This window comes from Dama dama, chromosome 33, assembly GCF_033118175.1.
Source record: "Dama dama isolate Ldn47 chromosome 33, ASM3311817v1, whole genome shotgun sequence".
NCBI lineage: Eukaryota > Metazoa > Chordata > Mammalia > Artiodactyla > Cervidae > Dama > Dama dama.
This window is the reverse complement of record NC_083713.1, coordinates 17,816,033-17,839,547: the sequence shown is the minus strand read 5'-3', so window position 1 is coordinate 17,839,547 and position 23,515 is coordinate 17,816,033. Positions and strand designations below refer to the sequence as shown.

The following is a 23,515-nucleotide window of genomic DNA, read 5'->3' as shown; positions in this document are numbered from 1 at the left end:
TCCCTTCCCTTCCTTTCTCTCTGTTTCTTTTCTCTCTTTCTTTCTTAATTTCTTTCAGAACTAATAGAGACATAACTCTTATGAATTCCTATAGTATAGGTGAAAAAAAAATTTTTTAATGGCCCTATAAGAGATGCTCCAAAAAGCAACTGTTTGGGGAAACTGCACCTTCCTAGCAGATACACACAGCAGCATTGCTACCCTCAGTTCAGCTCAGTTGCTCAGTTGTGTCTGACTCTGCGATCCCATGGACTGCAGTATGCAGGCCTCCCTGTCCATCACCAACTCCCAAAGCTTCTTCAAGCTCATGTCCATCGAGTCGGTGATGCCATCCAACCATCTCATCCTCTGTCGTCCCCTTCTCCTCTTGCCTTCAATCTGAAAACCACAATCACAGAAAACTAACCAAACTAATCACATGGATCAGTTTGTCTAACTCAATGAAACTATGAGCCATTGTCTAGAGCCTTCCAAGATGGACAGGTCATGGTGGAGATTTCTGACAAAACATGGTCCACTGGAGAAGGGAATGGCAAACCACTTCAGTATTCTTGCCTTGAGAACCCCACGAACAGTTGCTATCCTCACCTGGATGCATTTTTTTGTTATTCAAAATACAGACCAAGCATTGATCCTGTTCCATACTCATACTACACAGTCATAGACAGAATTCTCCACATATTTTTGTTTCTAAGTCCATTGCTCCTAATTGAGGCAAACAAGGCAAGTAATTCAGTAAGACAGATTCCTGATTTCAAACATGAAGTGACATGCTAAACAATAAGACAACTGCCTTAGGCCAATTTTCCCCATGACTAGTTTTTAGGGAATTCTCAGTGGTCTAGATTTTCTGACTAGAGAATTGTTAGATACTTGAATGACACCTCACATTAGGTGCTTTTCTGCAAATTCCTCCAACTCGATTGAGGTCAGTGCACCTCCATGTGTATTAAGATGCACTGCTACAGAGTTTAAGCAAGTATTTCAGATAAAATTAAATGGTCTTCTGAGACAATAATGAGCTGTCAGAAAGCTCTTCATCTGGAATGATTCTTAAAATCAATAAAGGTTCTTGTCCAACTCTTTTGAATCCCTGCCATAACTAGGTTACAGTGAGTGCCTGGCAAGTACCAGCCTTTGTTGCTGTTGTTCAGTCGCTATGTTGTGTCTGACTGTTTGCAACCCAAAGGGTTGTAGCCCACCAGGCTCCTCTGAATGCCACTGTCTCCCCAAGTTTGCTCAAATTCAGATCCACTGAGTCAGTAATGTTGTCTAACCATCTCATCCTCTGTTGCCCCCTTCTCCTTTTGCCTTCAATCTTTCCCAGACTCAGCGTCTTTTCCAATGAGTGGGCTCTTTCCATCAGGTGGCCAAGTATTGGAGTTTCAGCTTCAGCAACAGTCCTTCCGATGAATATTCAGGGTTGATTTCCTTTAGGATTGATTTGTTCTATCTCCCTGCAGGCCAAGGGACTCTCAAGAGTCTTCTCCAGAACCACTATTGGAAAGTATCAATTCTTCTGCGCTCAGTCTTCTTTGTGGTTCAACTCTCACATCCATAAGAGACTACTGGAAAAACCATAGCTTTGACTATATGGACCCTTGTTGACAAAGTGATGCTCTGTTTCTTAATATGCTGTCTAGGTTTGTCATTGCTTTCCAAGGAGCAAGTTTCTTTTAATTTCATGGCTGCAGTCACTGTCAGCAGTGAATTTGGAGCCCAAGAAAATGAAGTCTGTCACTGTTTCCATTTTTTCCCCATCCATTTGCCATGAAATAATGGGACCAGATACCATGATCTTAGTGTTTTGAATGTTGAGTTTTCAACCCTTAGTTAGTCTATTTAATGTTAATGTCTATTTAATGTCAATCCACAGCACTAGACCTATATCAAATCTGTGTTCTCTGTGTCTGAACATGATTTCTAGATCTTGATCTTTCTGGAAGACCAAAATTTCTTCACAAAGCATCTCTAATATGGTGATTAAACACATCAATTTCTTGAGAAAATATAATTCTTAGTTCTTTCCTTTAACCCCACAAAGATTCCAATTTACCTCAAAACAAAGGTTAATCTGGAATTGAGCATGGTTAAAAATGTGATTAACATGCTTAAATAATTGAGTCAAGTCTCCCAGAATCCCATGATGCAGCACCCAGATTGCACCCATCTCCTCAGAAATGAAGGGCTGCCCATCAGGAACCCTGGCCTGAAACAGCTCCTTTCCCAGCAGCATTTTGCCCACCAGGGGAATCATGCAGCTTGACGTTCGGTGCCTATGAATGGCAGCAGTGGTCCCGCGGGACAGATAAACATGAACTCCATGCTCATGACTGGCATGCCCATGGGTCCTGATAAGAAACATTTCTGACCTCCAAGGAAAACACTGTGCAAATAATCCTGCATTAGGATTATTGGGAATAAAGACTCATTGCTCTAGGCACCCAGCTTTGAAGAAGGGACCAACTCTGATCTCCATCAAGGACATTTCAAGTGACGTCATTTGAGCAGAACTGGATTTTAAGCTGAAGTGTGATATCTACCTGGTTTTTTTTTCCTCCTTCTCCTAAGGACCATGTGTTTAATACAACTATTTTGGGCATTCTGCCTTCTTGGGATATGATTATGGAGTTAAGGTGTATTACTGATCACAAAAGTGTCTTGTGTCACTTTTTTTCTGTTTGGTGATCCACAGTCTTTGGAAAAAATGCAGATGGGCCAGAGAACATTGGAGAAATCCAGAGATTAGAACACCTGGTTTCTTGGTAGTTGTGGTATTGAGTGAAGACCATGGTCCCACCCTCGAGGGTTTTTGTCATAGGTTCTGTCTTGTGGAATTGGCATTTCCAAGTTCTCCCCTAAGGACAGTGTTGAGTTGCTACTCTCGGTTGTCCTAGACTTTTTCCTAAATAGGATTTTTATCTGCCCCTAATGTCCTGCATTGCACTTCCCTGATGCTCAGTGGTAAAATATCCACCTGCCAATGCAGGAGAAGCAAGAGATGCAGGCTCCATCCCTGGGTCAACAAGATCCTCTGGCAGAGGGCCTGGCAACCCACTTCAGTATTCTTGCTTGGAGAATTCCGTGGATAGAGGAGCCTGGTAGGCTACAGTCCATAGAGCAGCAAAGAGACAGACATGACTGAGAGCCTGAACATACACATCAGATCAGATTCTTGTCAACACTCAAAAAAAAAAAATGGACAGTATTTCATGCAGATTGAAATGTAAGAGCAGGCTTCGAAGTCAATACCTGCTTGGTTTTCCAGAGATAGTCCTCACCCTGGTAAGCTCTATCTCATTCTCTATAGTAGCTCAGCAGTGGTTAATTTGAAGGAGGGTGCAGGAAGAAAAATCTGATAGAACTGACCCTCCCAAGAAGGCTTGAAGTTTTTTTATTTTATTTTTAAGTTTAAGGCTGAAATTCCAAGGTTCAACTTCACTTCTCTCTCCCCCTTTTTCCCCCAGACCCCTTATCTTGGCAAGTAACAGACTTTCATAGTTTCTTAGAGACTTTCCATAAATTATCTTCTACTAAACAATAACTGAGGTTTAATGAAAACAAGGTATCTCAGCAGGATTCTTAAAAAGTAGACTTTGATTTTTTAACCTTGGATTTATTATATAAATCATTTTTATTATACATATTATTATATAGGCAGTGAATATTCATGGTTAACAGACAGAGGATGAGCAGATTTTCAACAATGGCTTGTACTAGGAGGAAAATAGCATCATCCTATAAACTTAGCAAGCACAACCTAAATGATCATAATATACAGAACCTCACAAACCACCCACCACAACAGAATCAGAGAGCTCTCTAAGATATGTAACAAGCTAAAAAGGTTATTCTCTCTTTGCTTCCTTATTTATTTAAGGTCCATGCCCTTTTGGGCGTAACAGCTATGCCTGTTTTTCAACTTCCAGATAATCTCATACTATAATAAGTGGCCTGTCTGTGTTCTCAGTTAGAAAACAGTAGCCAAATAGCAAAGATCAAAGACCCATTGGCTCTCATTCTTTTTTAGGGTTGGTTTCCTGAGTAGCTGATGACCAAACAAAGCAAAGTATTCATAATTTTGGTTGCTGAGAAGAGTAATTCTCCTTATGGATAGTACATTCATGGCCCCAACTTCTAGAATCCTGCTTTCCTTTTCTTTCTATAGTGAATCAATCTTGGTTTCCTACACTGTAGTCTTTGGGGTTTCAAATTTATAGCATTGACTTATTATAAGGAGATTTTTGTAAGATTAAAATATGAAGGTTTTTCTTTTCTTTTTTTTTTTTCTTGTTTGTTGGCCTTAACTCTTAAAATATTTTTATCAAATTGTGGTGGTTTAATCATTAAGTTGTGTCCAACTCTTTGCGACCCCAAGAACTGTAGCCTACTAGGCTGTTCTCTCTGGGACTTTTCAGATAAGAATACTGAAGTAGGTAGCCATGCCCTTCTCCAGGGTATCTTCCCAACCCAGGGATTGAACCTGGGTCTCCTGCATTGTGGGCAGACTCTTTACCAACTGAGCCACCAGGGAAGCCAGAGTAAATCATGCACAAAATTAAATACATACATTTGACTATTAAATATATAATCTAATATATTTTAAATTATTTACTGAAGTATATAATTTAATCTATATTTGAAATGTTTTTCTAAAAAAAACCTGGCAGTTTCTTCACCCACCTAGTCTCACGCCATGTTCTCTTCACCAAAACATCTACTTTAAAATACTATCTTGCTGTTTTCTGTGGGATTTTTCTCATTATTTCTTAATGGTATACTTATTTTTCTATTTCTCAATTTTAATATTTGATAACTATCAGCTTCCTGTTAGGATAATTGAAGACTTATGTGTTTCACATTTCTGAGTGACCATTTTACTTTACTCTAAATTCCTAATACTTCTCAGTACAACTCATAACTTAATCAGTATCTACATTTTATGATTATGTATATAATGCTTGGACTTCCCTTGTACAGGCAATGCGAGAGACCAGGGTTTGATCCTGCATTGGGAAGATCCCTTGGAGGAGAGTATGGCATCCACTCAGTGTTCTTCCTTGGAGAATCCGCATGGACAGAGGAGCCTGGTGGGCTACAGTCCATGGGGTTGCAAAGAGTCAGATGTGACTCAGCAACAAAGCACAGCACATAAAATGCTTGTTACATGGCCAAATAGTGTATATTGACTACATTTCCACCCTTGGATTTTAAAAAATTTCCTGAATTTATTCACTTCAGTTCAGTTCAATCGCTCAGTCGTGTCTGACTCTTTGCGACCCCATGGACCACAGCATGCCAGGTCTCCCTGTCCATCACCAACTCCCAGGTTCCATCCAAACCCATGTCCATTGAGTCGGTGATGCCATCCAACCATCTCATCCTCTGTCGTCCCCTTCTCCTCCTGCCCCCAATCTTTCCCAGCGTCAGGGTCTTTTCAAATGAGTCAGCTCTTCGAATCAGTTGGCTAAAGGATTGGAGTTTCAGCTTCAACATCAGTCCTTCCAATGAACATCCAGGACTGATCTCCTTTAGGATGGACTGGTTGGATCTCCTTGTAGTCCAAGGGACTCTCAAGAGTCTTCTCAACACCACAGTTCAAAAGCATCAATTCTTCAGTGCTCAGTTTTCTTTATAGTCCAACTCTCACATCCATACATGACTACTGGAAAAAACCATAGCCTTGACTAGATGGACCTTTGTTGGCAAAGTAATGTCTCTGCTTTTTTTTTTTTTTTTTATGTCTCTGCTTTTTAATATGCTGTCTAGGTTGGTGATAACTTTCCTTCCAAGGAGTAAGCGTCTTTTAATTTCATGGCTGCAATCACCATCTGCAGTGATTTTGGAGTCCAGAAAAATAAAGTCAGTCACTGTTTCCACTTTTCCCCATCTATTTGCCATGAAGTGATGGGACCAGATGCCATGATCTTAGCTTTCTGAATGTTGAGCTTTAAGCCAACTTTTTCACTCTCCTCTTTCATTTTCATCAAGAGACTCTTTATTTCTTCTTCACTTTCTGCCATAAGGGTGGTGTCATCTGCATATCTGAGGTTATTGATATTTCTCCCGGTGATCTTGATTCCAACTTGTGTTTCCTTCAGCCCAGCACTTCTCATGATGTACTCTGCATATAAGTTAAATAATCAGGGTGACAATATACAGTCTTGATGTACTCCTTTCCTGATTTGGAACCAGTCTGTTGTTCCATGTCCAGTTCTAACTGTTGCTTCCTGACCTGCATACAGGTTTCTCAAGAGGCAGGTCAGGTGGTCTGGTATTCCCATCTCTTTCGGAATTTTCCACAGTTTATTGTGATCCAACAGTCAAAGGCTTTGGCATAGTCAATAAAGCAGAAATAGATGTTTTTCTGGAACTCTCTTACTTTTTTGATGATCCACCTGATTTTGGCAATTTGATCTCTGGTCCTTCCGCCTTTTCTAAAACCAGAAATGTGGTCCAATCTGATACAATGTGGTCCACTGGAGAAGGGAATGGCAAACCACTTCAGTATTCTTGCCTTGAGAACCCCATGAACAGTATGAAAAGGCAAAAAGACAGGACACTGAAAGATGAAGTCCCCAGGTCGGTAGGTGCCCAATATGCTACTGGAGATCAGTGGAGAAATAACTCCAGAAGGAATGAAGGGATGGAACCAAAGCAAAAACAACATCCAGTTGTGGATGGGACTGGTGATAGAAGCAAGGTTCAATGCTGCATAGGAGCAATATTGCATAGGAACCTAGAATATGAGGTCCATGAATCAAGGCAAATTGGAAATGGTCAAACAGGAGATGGCAAGAGTGAACATCAACATTTTAGAAATCAGCAAACTAAGATGGACTGGAATGGGTGAATTTAACTCAAATGACCATTACATCTACTACTGTGGGCAGGAATCCCTTAGAAGGAATGGAGTAGCCATCACAGTCAACAAAAAAGAGTCTGAAATGCAGTACTTGGAAGCAATCTCAAAAACAACAGAATAATCTCTGTTCGTTTCCAAGGCAAACCATTCAATATCATGGTAATCCAAGCCTATGCCCCAACTATTAATGCTGAAGAAGCTGAAGTTGAACAGCTCTATGAAGACCTACTAGAACTAACACCCAAAAAAGATGTCCTGTTCATTATAGGGGACTGGAATGCAAAAGTAGATAGTCAAGAAACACCTGGAGTAACAGGCAAATTTGGCCTTGGAGTACGGAATGAAGCAGGGCAAAAGCTAATAGAGTTCTGCCAAGAGAACACACTGGATCATAGCAAACACCCTCTTCCAACAACACAAGAGAAGACTCTACACATGGACATCACCAGATGGTCAACACCGAAATCAGATTGATTATATTCTTTGCAGCCAAAGATAGAGAAGCTCTATACAGTCAGCAAAAACAAGATCAGGAGCTGACTGTGGCTCAGATCATGAACTCCTTATTGCTAAATTCAGTTTGAAATTGAAGAAAGTGGGGAAAACCACTAGACCATTCAAGTATGACCTAAATCAAATCCCTTATGACTATACAGTGGAAGTGAGAAATAGATTTAAGGGACTAGATCTGATAGACAAGAGTGCCTGATGAACTATGGATGGAGGTTCATGACATTGTACAGGAGACAAGAATCAAGACCATCCCCAAGAAAAAGAAATGCAAAAAAGCAAAATGGCTGTCTGAGGAGGCCTTACAAATAGCTGTGAAAAGAAGGAAATCGAAAAGCAAAGGAGAAAAGGAAAGATATATCCATTTGAAAGAAGAGTTCCAAAGAATAGCAAGGAGAGATAAGAAAGCCTTCCTCAGCGATCAGTGCAAAGAAATAGAGGAAAACAATAGAATGGGAAAGACTAGAGATCTCTTCAAGAAAATTAGAGATACCAAGGGAACATTTCATGCAAAGATGGGCTCAATTAAAGGACAGAAATGGTAGGGACCTAACAGTAGCAGTGGATATTAAGAAGAGGTAGTAAGCATACACAGAAGAACGGTACAAAAAAGATCTTCACGACCCAGAACATCACAGTGGTGTGATCACTCACACTCAGCTTGAGCCAGACATCCTGGAATGTGAAGTCAAGTGGGCCTTAGGAAGCGTCACTATGAACAAAGCTAGTGGAGGTGATGGAATTCCAGTTGAGTTATTTCAAACCCTGAAAGATGATGCTATGAAAGTGCTGCACTCAATATGTCAGCAAATTTGGAAAACTCAGCAGTGGCCACAGGACTGGAAAAGGTCCGTTTTCATTCCAATCCCAAAGAAAGGCAATGCCAAAGAATGCTCAAACTACTTGAAGTTATTAAGTGCTTCATTTTTTACTATCATTGTTTTTTATGTCTATTCTAAATTCCCCCCTAAAATCTCATTTGCATGTGCCAACTACCAGTTGGTAATTCCCCCTTTTTTTCTGGAGAACTCTGTCTTGGAGTTCTTTATCTCCTGGTTGAAATCTCCATGAGTTATTTTCCAGACCCAAAACAGTTTTCATCCTCAGCCTTCCTTTAGCCACACTCCCTAGTATTGTAGCCCCCCTGGTTCTGGAGTCTACCATCTTTCTTATTTCTAAATTCTCCCATTTCGTTGAAAAGTGCACATTTTGCTGGTAGTCACCAAGAAAGTATGCATGTGATATAAATCTCGGAATCTCTGCTAAAAATCATTGTTCTTTCTTCTCATTTGATTGACAGCTTGACAGAGTATTCTAGATTGTTACATATTTTCTCCTAAAATTTGAAAATTTTGCTTTGTTTCTTCTGCTAAAGGGAGTAATGCCCTTGGTCACTCTGCTCTGACAGTCCTTCTGTTTTCCATATTTCAAAAATTCATTAAAATATCCTACCCTTTAATACCTCCTTTTTTCTTTTTTTGGTTTTGTAAGTTTATGAAATTTTACTCCTGTAGTATCATTCTAGAGGAGGTCTCAAGTGGAAAAAAGATACATGTATCAGGCCACTATCTTTATTCAAACGTAAGTATTTTCTTTTCTTGCTGCCTAACTAAATTAACAAAAAGAAGATAATACGGTATGGCTAAGATGAAAACTCATTTTTGATGAAGTACCTCAATAATTAAACAAAATATTAATAATGAGGCAGGAAACAGAGGGCTGGTACAAATGGGCATAATCATTTGGTGTTGAAAAGATTACAGAGTGGTTTTCACAAGCAGAAGAAAAACTGTCTTTTTTCTGGGGCTGAAAAAATGACTGGAGAAACAAGAAATAAAGAATTATAGCTGAAAATTCACTTGGATAGTAGGGAGAATCAGGTTTGATATACTGATAGAAACCATATCTTGATTGGCATGCAATTCAGTGGTTTTCCACTTCATTACTCCCATCCACCCCCACGACTACGACCATAAAGACTCAGGGAGACAAATTCTGAAGGAGTCAGTGTACTCTAAGATGCATGAGTCATTTTCTTTTGTTAAATTTAGCATTAATTTTCTGTCTTCATCAGTTACTTTAGAATTTTTGTCTAAAGGTGAGATATTCTCTCAGGTTCTGTAACAGAGATGCTGGTTTTCTACTGCCATTTGGCTTTAAAATGTCTTCAGCATGAAAAAATCATGCTGAAGAATGTTATAATGAGTGCTTTATCTTAGTGGTATTTAAAAGAACACCACTTTTCAAAGCAACTACTTAAACCAAGTTTGCAAAACAGTCATGCAACTTTAAAATGATACTGACAAAATAGAAAGTAACATCAAGAAACCTATCTGAATGCTAACCATATGGACTAGAAGACTTGATCTGAACTCCAGTAAACAGTTGCCCCATGAAAGAGCCAGATGTTGAGAAAAGGCACTGCTGCTACTGCAGCTAAGGAAGGGAAAATAGCTATCCACACTCAATGTACATTACATTCACCAAGTGCTTTTATAGCCAGAAGAGAACTGAAGAAAGCAGTGGTGTGTGACAAATGTCAGTATATTCAAAGAAATGAGGTTGTAAACATGTTCTTATTTTTTTTAAACTACCTTTCTCAATGACTGCTTAGATTGAGGGCAGGAAGAAAAGGGGGCCACAGAGGATGAGATGGTTGGATGGCATCACAGACTCAATGGACATGAGTTTGAGCAAACTCTGGGAGACAGTTAAGGACAGGAAAGCCTGGCGTGCTCCAGTCCATGGGGTCGAAAAGAGTCGGACAGGACTTAGCGACCAAACTACAACAAAAGATGTTTTAAAGAAATAAACCTTGAATTAAAATGTTGGAAATAAGAAACCAATACATTATCAATAAAGTTTTGTATGTTTTTTATTGACCATCTAGATTGTTTCCCCAGTAGCTGTGGCTTTCCATCATCTGAAACTATGTCATCCTCAATACAGTGATGCTGTTATTTCAGACAGAATGTTAGAACTATCTAGCTTAATCTTGAAGTTGGAGTAGATCCATCCAGTTAACTCTGGTGACTCAACTCAGTAACCTCACAGAGAAGATTTTTAACCATAATCTTAACCTCTCTTGGTGAAAGAAATGGCAACCCAGTCCAGTATCCTTGCCTGGAAAATCCCATGGACAGAGGATCCTGTTAGGCTACAGTCCATAGGGTCGCAAAGAGTCAGACATGACTGGGCCACTTCACTTCACTTCATTTCACTTAACCTCTCTACTGCTCTTCGCCTCAATTGTCCTCATTATCTTCTTGCTCTTGAGCTTTCTCCTTTAATCATTTCTTGTTGTGTATAGTAAGTCTTCCTCAATTACCAATGCTCAGCTAGGTCTTGGCTATTCCTTTCCTCTCAGAGGCAATGGTCATTGTCAAGGGAAGTCACTGCATCCTTCTTTTTTTTTTAAAAAGAACATCATTACTGAGATATATTAAAGATATAAATATTGTATATATGTAAAGTATGCAACTTGTTTTGATATCAATATGCACTGTGAAAAGATCAAAGTTAAACTAAATAACATATCCATGACATGTATATAGTATTTGTGTATGGGGGGAGGTGAGATTTACTTTAAGATCTATCTTTTTATCAAGTTTTAAGAATACAATACAGTATTGTTAACTGTTTCCTTAATACGCATATACTTTTCAAGTTGTGACCTTTCCTCTAATCTCAAAGCTTGACTTGAATTATCAATTATTTTCCCTAAGAAAAATGTTCTATGTAGATGAAACTCACCCCTTTGAACTAGTTAGGCTCATAGGTGTCTCTGTTACAATGATATACAATTTGCAGCAACCTTAACTCAACCATACAAAAAATTCAGCACAAAAGCATCGCTTCCATTGAAGTCCAACTCTCGGTTCCATTGTACAAGCATACCCTGGGATCCAACTACAGACATCCCCGTTTACCCATATCATATACACTAACACTGAAGCTTTGTGCTAGCTGTGTATGTGTGTGTATTTACACACAAACATCAGCTTCAAAATTGGCACTATTTCCCTACAAATACCAAGAATTTAATCGAATACTTTGTAATTTATAAATGATTCATCCAATATGTGAATAGTCTACATGTAGTCTTGTGCATAATAAATCTCCTAGTCCTAAATTACCATTGGTAGTCCTGTTTATTCAAAAAACTATTTAAAATCTATCTGAAGATCATAAAACTTATTTAATTCTCACAAAAACCTTAACGAATTATTCTCAGTTTTAAAGTTAGGACACTGAGGCTCAGAGTTTTAACTAAACTGCCCGCATCTACACAATTAAACAGTGGAAGAAGCATATCTAAAACTAGTCCATTTTTCTCAAAAATCCATGCCTTTTCCTTATGTATCAAGCTAAATACAAGACTGGTTATGTTTAGCAAATACCTGAAATGTTGCCAATGTCAATAAGCAATAGGAAAGAATATTTTCTTTTCAAATCTTTACATTTTAAACTGTCAGCTTTTGATGCACTCATTCTTAAAGATTAGTAAAAGTGATAGCAAAGCAAACAGTTCTGGACATCTGCTGAGTGTCCACATACATACAGCCAGTTAAGTCTTATACTTAGTAGTGAATGGCCATGGATATGGCATAATTACAGTGATTCTTATGGAATTTTTCAACTGCTGAATCCTTCTCAGAATAACATAACACAGTGCTCAAAAAAAAAGGACAACACATTGTCCTTCAGGAGTCTACCTTATCAATAAGGAAACTCGGTTTTGGTTTGAAGGGTACCTGAGTTTCACACACACACAACACACACAAACGCACACACATTATAACTCAGTGGCAACTTTCATTAATGCTATTGAATACAAACAGATTTGAGGAAATGATAAAACAATATGGGGCTCTGTTTGGGCTTTTGATTTTATTTCTGAAGTTGTTTTTTAAAAATCTTTTCAACTGCTAACTCAGAACAAATCATGAGTGACCATTAGTTTAACAAAGAAAGACACATATTTGTAGTTTTTCTGAAAGGAAACAAAAAACACTTCCTTGCAAAAGAAAATATATCATTCTTAGGAACTACAGTCCTAACCCAAAACAAAAGACACAAAGAAGCATCACTATAACTTGGCATTTTTTGACACACATTTAAAAATTATAAAGTGAAAGCCAGACAAGGGAAAATGCTTTTGATTAAATTAGTGGTTTTCTAGAACTCCATGGCAACAAACCCACGCTTGTGAAAAGCATCCTGTCTTAAAAATTGTATATGCTCAAACTCCATTTTAACATCTTATTCTAAGGATAGTGTAAAATGTCAATGATACCTGACACCTAATGGCACTTAGGATAACTGGGGCCTTAGGAGCTCAAGGAGGTGGTTTTCTAATAGTAAAATTTGTAAAACATGAAAGTGAAAGTCACTGAGTCATGTCCGACTCTTTGTAACCCCATGGACTATAGCCCACCAGGCTCCTCTGTTCATGGAATTCACCAGGCAAGAATACTAGAGTAGGTTGCCATTTCCTTCTCCAATTGAATTAGATCTCAACTTTCAAGCAACTAGTGACCTGATAGCCTTAACCTGTCCTATTGCAGGAAAGCATATATGAATTTGAGAATTCAATAGACAGTAAGGTAAGGAGATAGCTTATATGGGGATATGCTGATGGCAAGAAGGGGTAAGTCCTCACTGAAGACCCATTATCTATTATTTTAAATTCTAGTCAGGTGTCTAGACCTTACACTACATGAGTGATTTTAGAAAATGGTCATGATAAAAGCAGTTTTGATAGGACTATCTGGCATAATTTTTAGCTAGAAAGAATCTTAAATCCAAAATAATATCTATACTTATAGGTGACTAGCTGCATTACAGGATTTTATCAACTGATATATCACTAAGAGTTTAATTAGGTGACTGAGAATTATGATGCAAAACTAGCACATAAAATCAACTTGAGCAAACTCATGAACTTTAAGAATCACTGGCTAATTTTTTTTATTTTCAGTAATCTTTGCTACAGAGTAATAAAAATATATTTTGAAGGGAAAGGAATATAAATGGAATTTCATTATAATGTTATTAACTATCAGATATGCAACAAGCTGTTTTTGCTTTAAGGGACGTTTTGGCTAAATTAATCAGAAGAAAATAAAAAATTTCAGATTTTCTCATTTAAGTCAACAGAAAATATAGATGAGTGGTGATTTTTCAAATAAAAACATAACATTAAATTCTCTTTTCCCTAGGTTTTTAATCATTTCTTTGTACAAGCTTTCTGTCATCAACATATAAATATGCTAAATATTTTCCCATAAAAATAATTGCTAAAACTTATTAAACATTCACATTGTGTCAGAAACTCTTTAAAGTGCTTTACACTTATCAACTTATTTGATCTTCCATTAATCCTGTTAGATAATTTTATATTTATATTGATTTTATATGCACATTCTGAGATAGTGGGAGATTAGCCTACCCAAGATCACACAACTAGCAAGTCGTTTTGTTTTTTTTTTAATTTAATTTAATTTAATTTTTTTTTTTTCCAAGTTGTTTCTTAGACAGGTAGCCAGACAGTCTTCAATATTGTACTAATTACCATGCTGGACCTCCATGGTGGTACAGTGGATAAGAATCCACTGCCGATGCAGGGGACAGAGGTTTAATCCCTGGTCCAGGAAGATCCCACATGCCCCGGAGCACTGAAGCCCTCATGCCACAGCTACGGAAGCCCGCGTGCTCTAGAGCTGGGGAGCCACGACTACTGGGGCTGCGTGCTGGCACTACTGAAGCCCTGAGCCCCCAGCCTGAGCTCCGCAGCGATGAGGACTCACTGTGCACCGCAACTAGGGAGTAGCCTCCACTTGCCGCAGCTAGAGAAAGTCCACAATCAGCAGTGAAGACCCAGTGCAATCAAAAGCAAAATAAATTTTAAAAAATTACCATGCTATCCTTAGTCCTTTCTAGCTACTATTCTTGTAGTCTTTTGCCATCCCTTCATTACCAAACTTCCCCACAAATAGTCACTATTCCCTCCTCAGGGCCCACCTTTCACCTATGCCACGGCACTGAAACCAGTCTTGCTTATCATGATTTTTTCATAGCTACAAGGATGCTCCTTGGTTCTTATGCTTCTCACACTCTACAGCACGTTTCATTTCTGAATGCTTTCTGGAATGTTCTCCTTTCTTGTTGACTCTGGCATCATCTTTTTTTGGTATGCTAAAGTTTCTTTCTCAATTTTCCTAAGAGCCTGTGCAGTACAATAGACTGAGTATAACCCTCCCGTCCTACACATCTGCTGCAATGATATTTACCTTGACCACGTTCTTTAACCAATGCAATGTGTTTTTTGAAATAAGTGGCAGTCTTGAATGTATTTGCAGTTTGCCTTCTTCTCTTGGGTTCCTGTGATTCAACAGGAGCAGAACATACTCCAAGTAGTAGCCAGCTAATGACAATGAGGAACCATGTGGAACAGACTAGAACCTAACCTACAGCCTGGAGGCCTGCTGAGCTGATCCCAGATAAGGTCAGCAGAGAAACAGCAGATATGCAGATCCATGAATAAGAAATCAAAGGTTTAAAAATCAAATGTTGTAAATGACTAGGAAGTTAAAGTTCAGCTTCACTATCAAAGTGTGAGACTGTGATAAATGGCAAATAAGCTACCATAATACAATTCTAAGTGCTTTCATTTGTAAAGTCAGAGGAAAATGGTGTCTGCTTTGCTTGGGTTGTTGAGGAAATGAAGCACATGAGATAATACATGTGAAGTACTTAGCACAGTGACTGAAAAACTGACATATAATATGACCCCAATTGATGCCTGGTATTATTATTCCACCAAAGAAGGTTCTCCTCATCTCCAGACTCAAATATGCTACTGCAAACTACTCTGTGAGGTCACTTAAAGACCTTAAAATCTATAGGTGCTATCGTGAGCTCATTATATTTCCTCCTCCTTGGTACCTAACACTGAAAATGGCAATTCGTTTCACACAGCTCACAAGCGATCAAACTGTCTCCTCTGATTCTTCCTTCATTAACCCTTTTGTCCAATCCTCAATCAATTTTTTTTTCAATTTTGCCTCCAATATATGTCATTTATTCATCTCCTTCTCTTCTTACTGCTAGTACCTTAATTTACTTATTTTACTGCATTAGTCCCAATTTTAAAGTATTTCTCACTATTATAAAAGATAAAACTCTAGCCTAGTAGCTTATTACAATCACAATTTATTTCTCATAAAGAATTCAAGCTATGAGTTTCTGGTTAGTAAATGATTTAGGACCTAAGTTCCTTTCTTCATTTGGTGCCACTGTTTTCAATACTGGCTTCCATGATCTCTAGAATCTTACGTATCAAGCCAATGGAGTGGAAAAAAGCATAGACTGTTGCATATCGAAGGCATTAGGGTTGAGAGATCGAAGTGGTGCTCATAACTTCCACTCTTCTTACACCGACCAGAAATCGGTCACATCTCACTTTAAAGGAGACTGAGAAGGGCTATCCAGTTGTGTGCCAAGGAAAGAGAGGTGATGGGTGTGATGGATGGCCAGCCATACATTGCCCTACTGTCCTTGCTGGCCTCTGTCCTTCCAGAACTGGTTCTCCTACCATTCAATTCCTGGCAGGAGCCAGAATTTTTGTTGGTTAAACAAAAATTGGATCATCTGACACCCATGTTTAAATTTTCCAACATCTCCCAGAAGTGCGTTGACTAAAACCCAGACTCCTTACCTTGACTTACACAGTGCTTTGTAATCTTGTCCTTGCTTTACCTTTCTGAACCTGTCTCATGTCTATCTCTTCATCAGACACTAGGGGATACTCACACTGATTTTATTTTGTTTCCTTGACTATCCAAACAAATTCCTTCCTGGAGTGTTCTTACTGACCCTTCTCTCTTCCTAGAACACTCTTCTATAATCCTCACATGGCTAGCACCCTTCCTCCCACTAAGACTTCAGCTTAAATGACACCTCTTCAAAGAAGTCCTCGCTGACAATCCCATCTAAAATAGTCACCCAGTCACTTTCTAGTACATCCTTCTTTGTTAATGTTCTGCATAGATCTTACGACAATTTGATATGTTGCTTTCTATCAGGAATCTACTTAGTAAGTCTATCTATCTATCTATCTGCCTAACTATCTATGTAACTATTCACTTATCTATCTATTCTTCCCATAGTATAAGTAGGCAGAGATCATTTTGTGTTTTATCCACCACCCTAGAATGCTAGCACTGTTTACCTTATGGTTAGTGTTCAGCAAATTTGACTCATTAATGAAGTTTGTTAAAATTTCTATACATGAGCAGGCAAACTTTCATGCCCTAACCAACTCCACTGAGCTGAAAAGGCAAAGCAGGTTTGTTTCTTAAATTAACATTACAAAAGATAGCTGAAAGTTAAATTTACTAGGAAACAAACTGGTCAAATTATGCATAAAGTCTTAGCTGACCAACTTGGGTCCTCTTTACTTCCCACTGAGCCTAAAAATCTGAATGGAATGTCTGGGGATAGAAAATATAATATACTTTTCTCTATTGACTCAGGACTTTTTCCCCCTAAATAAAAATTTTACATGCAGTGAAACTATTAAATTTTAAAGTCTGGGAAAAAATAGCTTCTTCCGTTTAATTAATTATATTATTCTTCCAGTTTACATTAGAAATCTTAGTGCAAATGTAGAACAAACTTATAATGTGTATTAGAAGTTAAAAAGCACAGTGGTACAAAGAAAGTCAAATTCTTGATACTTAAAACAATGAAAGATATTTTTTAATATTTAATAATTTTAATAATGTAATTTAGTTTGATTAAATGTGGAATTACGATTTTTTATTTTGTTTCTCCTCCAATAGAAAGTTTGAAGTAATAAATTTATGGCAGTTAATAATTGCTGAGAACTTCTGATGTGCCAGTCCGTGTATGTGCATACTTTATAAGAACTATATGAGTTTTCAAAACTGAAGCAAAAGAGTTTGTAACTTTCCTGAAATCAGAAAGCTATCAAGAGTAACCACTATACACAGGGCAAATAAGATTTGCAAACCACAATGTTACAGCTATGTCCTGAAGTGCTAAAAAAAAATTTGCAAACGGTGTTCTTTGCCTAGCAACAATCACACTATCTAAAATTTGAATACTAGCATTTTACTAAAACATCCCTTTTATTTAGGACACTATCATTCAATATGAGGCATAATAGATTCTGACAAATCTACTCAGAATTACTTCATGGCCAACAAGGCAATAAAAGCTACCTGTAATGCTAGTTTCTGCATGTAAGAGACAGAGAGGGTAAGTGTATCTAGCTTGCAGGAAACTTGAAATCTTGAACAAAAGCACTGATGCAGTGTCAGACCTGTTATCTACAAGGAGTTGCTACATTTTGCTTCTAGCACTGCTATGAACCTTGATGTTTGCTTCCCTTTCGACTTTACTACTTCACCACTCTCCCAACCTCATTCTGGCTTAAACAGTGGATTATTAGAACTGGATGCTACATTAAGAGTTAAAACATCATCGTTTCAGAATTTCATATGTTGAAGGATGTTTTTGCATTAATTGGGCTTAAGATCTTTCTTTTGTCAATGAAACAAATTAGTTCAGAGAGGTCTGTCATTAGGGACAGCAAGGGCTGGAACTCCAGCTTCTGTTCCTGGAATCATGGTCTTTCTGTTATAGCACCATTTCCTCCTGTTACTGCTTCTGGTTGTTCGTAACTCCTTAGGGTTCCTGGGATCTATGTGACTTCCAAAGACATTACTTTCCTAGGTAATTCCCCAAGACCACTATGCTTGCTTCCTTCTCTGATTCTGCTACTTTATTCCTCTCCCACTGTCATTACAATACTAGTATTTTTCTATCTTATTACCCTTATTTTCTGTGTTTTCTATCTGCTTAGATATCAGGAAAAAGGACAAAGGCTAAAGTCTGAAATACTTCTTTCTCTTTCTTGGCAAAAATTTTGTTTATTTAAAAACACACCTTCTGAAGTCTCCAGTGATTGGGATTTGGGGAAATTAAGCAGAACAGAAAGATATCTTAGGCAGTTACTTGTCAAGAGTCCCTCAAGTCACTTGGGGCATAGTGCCAGCTTCATATAGAAGGATACAGAGGCAAAAGAGCAATGGTAACATAACAACCAGAACAAATGAAATAAACATGTGTATAAATATTTAAACTAGCGAGAGCCATTACTCCCAGTGTTTTAGTATTTCTGTGTCTTCTCTAATCACAAACTATTCTTTGTTTAGTTTTCATTTCTAGTTTCAGGAGAAAGCAGATTTCAAGAGGGGCCATTTTAACATTTAACAATAAGGACATTTTCTACAGCTATTTTTTCAAATGTAACAGTTCGTTCAATTTATTTTACTGGATTTCCAGACCTGAAATTTATTATTGCCTTTTGTCTACTAAGGCAAATGTACTTAATTCTAAAATTTACCCCTTCACCTTTGAGTCTATTGTTACTTTTAATCTACATTAATGATAAAACTCTAGAGGAAAAAAGCATATAGAATATGTATGTACTTGCATATTTGTGGGCATCTTATGGGTAATGTTAGGCTTCCCTGGTGGCTCAGACGGTAAAGCGTGTGCCTGCAATGCGGGAGACCCGGGTTCAATCGCTGGGTCGGGAAGATACCCTGAAGAAGGAAATGGCAACCCACTCAAGTACTCTTGCCTGGAAAATCCCATGGACAGAGGAGCCTGGTAGCTTACGGTCCATGGGGTCGCAAAGAGTTGGACATGACTGAGCGACTTCACTTTCATTTATGGGTAATGTTTGTATGTGTTTTTTTTTTTTAAACAAAGTGAGTATCCAGCACATGCAACATTCAAAACAAAATAAAGTGTTTTATAATCTCTAAATCCCTAGGTGGAAAGATTAAAGTCCACAATTAATGGAGTTCAACTGAATATTTGCTTATTTCCCCAAAGCTTAAGACTGTTGTCTAGCCAACACTAACCAGGGTTAAAATGAGAAAAACAAGGGTAGAGTGAGTTGCAACTTGGGTTTAATTTTAAAATATGGAAGAACTAATGGCAGATGAGTTTCTACTTCACATATAAAGAATAAACAGTCCAGTCTCCCTGGCCTCCTTGATCCTTGCCATGCTGTCCTCTTTGAAATCCTGTATTCCCATGCCCCTGTGACACTCCCTCACTTCTCATTTTGCTTCATGTGGTCCTATTTTATAGCCTCTTACGAATTCTCTTCTCATCATTCAGCTTCTGTGTCAATGTCGCTCAGCATTACATACTTGCTTCTCTTCTCATTTTAGCCTACGTGTTCCCAGATTCTACTGTCACCTCTACGCTGGCAGCATAAATCTACATTCCCTGCTCCTCGTGAAGGTTCCAACTTACAGCACTTCCTACCCGTGTTCCTTATGTAGATGCCCCCAGTGACCTCAACCTCCATAACTCCAGGCTGAGCTTAGTAACCCCAAACCTGCTCTTTCCTCCTTACACTGTATTTTAAATAATGGCACCACCACCCATCCCGTCCTGCAGCTTAGAACTGTGGTTATCAGCCTTATCTCAGACTTCACATTTAACACTAATCCATGATATTCAGTTAGCCACCTGACGGCCACTAAGTTCCCATCATACCTCGTGTATTTAACCACTCTTCTTATTTACAGTAATAACTGTACTTCAAATCCTGATCGTCTCCTGTTTGGATTGTCAGCCTGGTCTACTAAGTGTTCTGCCCCCTAGATGCTCCCAGCCACTTGCTTTAAACAATCCTTCATTATGTTACCACTGAGACAATCTTAATAAACCACATGTTCAAGCAAGGTAAAACTCTTCAGGATCCCTGTTGCCCTTGGACTTCTGAAAGGAAATTCCTTAGCATATCCTGGAAGATGATATACTACTAGTCATCCTTCAAGAATTCAGTAAAAAGCTTTCTCCTTTGTGAGATTTTTCTTGACATACTGAAACAGAATTAAATAATTCCTTCTGCTAATGTGATTGTATATGCTGCATATCTCTGTACTTACTCCACTGTTGTATGATTATATGTCTACATGACTATACTGGATTGTAAGCTCTTTGAGGCTTTGCATTGTGGCTATTTATCTTTGAGGAGAGTGAACAGAATTTTTAAGCATAAAAACACACTAATTTCCTCTGAGAACACTGGGAAACAAAAGAATTTTTTAAAAATTGGATGATAATCCCCACAATAACTTAGAGCATAAATTGGAATATGGAAAATGGTGACCAGAAAACAAGTAGGAAACTGGTTGCAATAGTATAAGCACAGAAGAAATGAACAACCTAAAAAAAAAAAAAAAAAAAAACTATCCTGGGGGTCTGCAGAAAGGGTTCTGTTAAATATGGGGAAAAACTATTATTTGTCTGTTTATATAATTTAAATTCTGACATTCAGAAGATTTTTCTTAAAATTTCTTTAATCATGTTTTTGTATGAAACCTGAAGGACAAATATATTCATTACGTTCTCCCTTCTGAAAATATTCTTTTGAATTACTGCTGTGTAAAACATGTTTGGGAAGCCCGTGTTGCTTATAAAAAGCCTGTGTTACTTCAAAAATGGCATATTTTTTTATTTTTAAAAATAAGGATCACAGTGCAGTATGATCTATGAAAATGCATCATTAATATGGAAATAAATATCTGTCCAGTAAAAGTGGGAAGTATTCTCTTTTTTTTAATCCTTAAATTCCTGGATATACCATGTGAAGTGACTTCACAAATGTTATCTGTATAAATTTCTGAATGACCAGAGGCTCTTTCTCTAATAATCCTATCATGAAGTAATACTGCAGATATTTAGGAGAGCTCTTTCCTGGGTTATGTGTATTGACTGCACTCTATGCCTAACTTTTTAACAAATGAACATAGATCTGATAGATTTCTATGACTTTTACAAAGAATTATACTATTAATGCCTTACATTTTTTGTACAATTTATATATTTATTATTTGCAATTAAAACAAAATTTAACATTTTTAGCCCTAATTTTTGTTTAGGTAGTCTGTGCCATAATTTTTATAAGGATTTCATTTTAGAATATATAGTCTTCAAAAGTAAGAATATTCAACATTCATAGTATAGTCCCATCATATTATATTCAGAGTATATTTTCATCAACAACTCTGTATTACTGAATAATAATATAAAATTTGGCATTTTAATTTTCTTAATGCAGAAAACACAAAAAAGAAAGTAGAAACCACACATACTATATAATTTAGAAGAATATAGAGAGGTAAAACTCTCTTTTTAAATTAAAAACCTGATGCTTCTCATTCCAAAAGTTTCCCCATGGCTATAATAATATGTCTACCTATAAATATCCATATATATAGCACAACTTTTTGTTATAAAAGTGAGATATAGTCTACACACTATTCTGCAATGTTTTTAAAAAATTGTATTCATGTTTCAGCACCAGGTTTTCAATTCAGTATGATCTAAATATAGTTACAAATCTTTTAACATTTTGAATAAAGTATAATTTATTTATAATGAAACATAAATCTTAAGTGTATAGTTTAACAAATTTCAACAAATGTATGCACTAGTGTAAATGGATACTCGAACATTTCCATCGCTTCCAAAGATCTCTTGCATCACTTCCCATAGAACACTGCATCACCCACCCTCACCTCAAGCAACTACTGTTCTTATTTCTTTCATCCTAGATTAGTTTTAGCTTATAGAAATGTACATAAATATAATCATACAACACCATAATATCTCATTTCAAAAATATTTAACTATTCTCATGTTAGTAGAATTGATAGGTTGTTTCAAGTTTTTATCTAAAATTACTCTCATAAGTATATTTAGTCTTTAGATCTTTAGTACCTCTGAAATTTAATATGTTGTGAAATATGGCATAAATTAATTCTATTGAACACTGATTACTGGTATTTCCAAATCATCTACATTATAGTCTATATTTCCCATACTAGTTTCAAATTTCACATGTATGATATATTAAAATCTCAACATACTACTTAGATACACTATTAACCTATTTTTTCTATCATTATGATATAGTATTGTCTCTTTATTATGGTAGTATTATGCACATTTTATTTTCTGACAGAGCAACTATCTCTTCATTTTACCTGTTTCTAAAAAGACAAAAATCTTTGGCTATATTCCACTTACATAAATGTATACAGTGGTGTCTGACATGTTAAACATCCAATAAATATTGTCCACTATCATTTTATCTAAGAAATATTCATCTTCTCTTTAAAAAAGTAGTCTGTAAAAGAATATGTTCAAGAATATTTTTAGTAGAATTCAGTTAGAAAATGTTTAAAAATCATCAATTTTTTTACTTCAATTCATATTACTAACTTTGCCCCTTTACTTTATTCTTGTATGATTTTCAGGTTCTGCTTGTAAAATGTCATAGTAATAAATACTTCTTCTCCATAATATGAATTATGAATGGAAACAAGTTTTAGGAACAGAATGAAGAAATTTAGCCATTCTTTAGAGAACAAAAGAGCACAAGAATGGGTGTGTGGTTATTTACATCCTTAGATGTCTGTTTCCTATTATTTGATTTTGAAGGAGCCCTTTAGAATATAAAGTAAATCTGTGCTCTCGGAAGAATATCTACCCATCCTAGTGTTTCACCATTTGACTTTCATTGAGAAGGTTACGTGGACTGCTACTGAGGGTTTCAGAGCTTACGGGCCAGTCCTCACAGCACCCCTCCTGCTCCACTACTCACTGTGTGCTGGGTGTGTGCACAGTCGCTCAGTCATGTCCAGCTCTTTGTGACCCACGGCCTGTAGCCCACCAGGCTCCTCTGTCCATGGAATTCTCCAGGCAAGAATACTGGAGTGGGTAACCATGTCCTCTTCCAGGGTATCTTCCCGATCCAGGGATCAAACCCAGGTTTTCTGCATTGCAGGTGGATTCTTTACCATCTGAACCACCAGGGAAGTCCTCTATTCACCATATTAATCACATATTACTTGAGAATCATCTTGGCAAATGTCACCCTACTAGGTATTCAGGGGATTATGAAGAAGTCTAAGAACTTCACATATACTTAAGAAATGTGCTATTTATTCGGAACGATCACACTTTTTTTGAATAGGCAAAGAATGATTATATATTTATTTATCTACCTACCTATGTACC

General features: G+C 37.3%; 1 protein-coding gene across 2 annotated transcripts in view; it reads right to left on the bottom strand.

Annotated features, from left to right (window-relative positions):
• The window catches only part of PDE1A (phosphodiesterase 1A), a 280,045-nt gene that overhangs the window by 127,882 nt on the left and 128,648 nt on the right, over positions 1 to 23,515 (bottom strand). The window lies entirely within an intron of this gene.